The sequence below is a fragment of the Vicugna pacos genome, unplaced genomic scaffold (genome assembly GCF_048564905.1).
Source record: "Vicugna pacos unplaced genomic scaffold, VicPac4 scaffold_191, whole genome shotgun sequence".
Taxonomy (NCBI): Eukaryota; Metazoa; Chordata; class Mammalia; order Artiodactyla; family Camelidae; genus Vicugna; species Vicugna pacos.
Window position 1 is genome coordinate 323,547 of NW_027328870.1, and position 3,455 is coordinate 327,001.

At 31.1% G+C, this 3,455-nt stretch overlaps 1 pseudogene; it reads right to left on the reverse strand.

The window, feature by feature from the left end:
* Nucleotides 1-483: 483 nt before the first annotated feature.
* On the reverse strand, nt 484-2,165 carry LOC140695210 (heat shock transcription factor, Y-linked-like; annotated as a pseudogene).
* Between the last annotated feature and the right edge of the window lie 1,290 nt (nt 2,166-3,455).

The window sequence follows — 3,455 nt, forward strand, 5'->3', positions numbered from 1 at the left end:
TTCCAAATTCTTCCATTTTTTCTTTTTCCTTACAGGAAAATATTTAAATTTACTCCCATACTGTTCCATCTAAGATCATATCAAACAAATATCTCTTTTTTTCTTTGAATGGCAAGTTAGTCTCCCATTTAATTCTTAATTCTTTTAAAAAATACTAAGGAAAATACAGGTACACATCTATGTTTAATGTTCAAATAAGAAAATAGCAGATAGTTGTCGACATTTGCCAACATCAGTTATAATCTTTGTTCCCTGCATAATCTGGTAGTTCTCTGGTAGATCAGTTGTTATTAGGATGACGTTCATAAACTGAAGATGGCTGATGAGTTGGCCTTGAAAGGGAAGTAGCTGATGTATCAGCTATCACTGGCACTGGAAAGCGTGGGTTGCACCCTGGTTGAAGTTTAGGAAAATGACCTTCATTTGCAGATATGTTCTGATATGTATTTGGAAAAGTAGAAGGCTCCAACATCAGTCCAAAATAATTGCTCTGTTTGGGAGATAAGATACTCTACTGAGAAGTAGAAATTCTACTTCAAATGGAGTTCACAACACGGCCATTTATTTCATTGTAACTGCTTTGAGAGTGCCCATGGACAGTGGTCAACTGATTGAAAATAGCTCGTTGATCCACTGCAATTTGTTCTGTTGGTCTGACATTGATGATGGAGGAGAAAAATCACCTCTGATCGGGGTAGTTGTATCACCAATTATGTGGCCAGTAGAGGGCTTTCTCATTAGAGGCATGTTTAAATTTGCAGAAGGTAAAAATGCACTTTCTTCAATAGTGTCAGCCACAAATTCAGAATTATTATTATCCACATTATACCCTGCTTTAAAGTGCTGCTCTTTGAAGTCTTCAGGCAATGAAGATACCAGAGAGGAATTTTTAATCCCAACTCTTCTTTTTATTCTCACTAAAACCTGGGGACAGCCTCGTTTAAAATTTGGATTATGATAAAAGTGCAACTATAAACAAAGGAGAAACATTTTAGTAATATTTATACCAAAATACAAGACTACAATAAGCCTAACGTATAAAACCTGATTCCACGTTTACTATACAAGGATAATATCATCAAAATATGAACATTGCTAACAATATTTTGAAGTTCCTTATTTGGAAAATACACATTTAATTATTATAGTCATCAAATTTAAATGTTAGCATTTACAGTAATGGTGAATGCCACTTTTGAAAAGCAGCTTTAATACCTTTATATGAATTTCTGGAAAGATTCATAGTTGTAAGCAAAGTTTCTCATAATCTTGAATAATTAAGGCACTGTCCCCATTTTTTAGAGTAAAGTATTTTAGCCTTAATAGTTTTATACAATTTTCAAAATCTAGCTTTACATTTATATTACCATAGATTGATGTACAAAATAAAATTTTATACATAAGTTACCAATTCGTAACTAAAATTTGTGTATACCTTGCTTGAAACAGAGGCTTCTTTTTCTTCTGCTAGAAAGTCAACTAGACAAGCAGATCTTTGAAATTTCTGCCGCACTTTCCTAAACCCATAAAAGTTAATGGGTCTAAGTAAACTTTTCATACTTCCAGTTTCAAATATTCTGAAAGGGGCCTTTTTTTCCAAAACTTCCTTCTTCAAGACAACTTCATCAATCACTATGGAAGATCCATTATCACCTCACCAGATGGATTTAAATTGGTCACTCCCAGACATTTTCCAGAGCTTTCTTGGAAATGTCAGAGAACCAAAATCATTATCTTCATCTGGTTCAGAGACACAATGTGTGTAACATGGTCTTTTTATCAAGGATTCTTCAGACAAATTCTGAAAAGCATTTTCTTCAATCATAGAACTCAAGTCCAAGTCCCCAGAGAATGTTTGATCACACAATAGAGATCTACCGGAGTTTCCTGAGCCAGTTGGTCCATCTTTATGAGACATATCTTGAATTTCTGAAGAAATATGTGCCATCTCAAATAACTTTTTCTACAGCTACATTTCTAATCTGCATGATTTTGAGCACTGCAGCTTCAAATGCTGCTTTGGCAGGCCTGAACAGATAAACTGCTAGGCCTTCACAATGGTTCTCAACTTGAGAAGCTGTGACATCACAAAACGACTGGTATCCCAGCAACTCAAGTGTAACATTCAGCCAGTGTTTACTTGTCATTCATCCAGTTAAAATGAAACATATAGGATGATTTTTTTACAGTGTGATCTGCAAATATTATCCCAACACATTTTTATAAATAATTTAGTTTTGGGGTGTATGAAATAAAATCAATCTCCATACTTTTGTATTGAAATTTATGCCAGATTTGTGAACAGAGTATAAATATAGCACAAATTATATAAAATAACTTTAAAGTTTTGGAATTTAAAGTGAAATTCGTGTAAAACTTGTACAGAAAATATATATCTATTTCAATATCATTTGTAATTAAATTGAAACATAATTTGATTAGGAAGTGGAAGTAGGTATTTATCTGTGTACTATATAATAAGTAGTTCAATATTCAAAACATGAGCAGATTAAATGTCAGTTTATTTGTTTTGTATATAAATAAATGGTAAATAATTATGAAATAAAATTAGATAAATATAATGCATCAAATTTAAGAAATCCCAAAAGGCGGAATTTTTGATTTAAATTGTAATTCATTTCTATAAGTAAAACAAATGTAATTTAATATTCTACTCTAAAATTACAAAAGAGAGAAACTTATTGTATATTTACGAATGTTTATTTTTGCCATTCATTCAATCAGAGGTTTTTCAGTCCCTAGAAACAATAAATTTTCTTTCCATCTTTATAATCCATTCAATTGTGGCTTCTGTTAAGTGTTCTAAAATGATGTTTATAAGTACACTTATGCACAAGATCCTGGGTTCAATCAGCAGTGCCTCCATTAAGGGGTAAACAAACAATCAAAAAACAAATAAATAACACTATATGTGATTTGGGGTGGAAAAGACCAGGTAATGCATTTTTGGAAGGAATATGTATCTCAGTCCTGAAACATTTGACATTGTTAGTAAAATATGGCATTTCAAGGCAAGTGTTTTGTTCACTAAATGTATATAATAGCTATGTTCTGTATCAGTAAACTGTAGAAAATCCAGTTCTATCAAAAGTTATATTCTTTATTTAGAAATAAATTCCTTTAAACATAAGCCAAATTAAAAATGAGGGGTAAAATTTTTCAATAAATAAATGTAAACTCAATCTGTAATGTAAATTTTTCTTTCAGTATGTGAACATTCCATTCTAAATAAATATTAGCAACCTGAATTCATTACATATTATAAGTATTATAAACTATAGTTAAGAGGGATTTAGTCCTGATTCATAAATATTACTTATCAAATTCAAATCAATATATGTGATACAATCCCTGAAAAAGCAGAGAATTCAAAAACATCAATCTCAAAAAATGTAGGAAAATTTTTCACAAATCTGATCTTTACTTTTTTATAA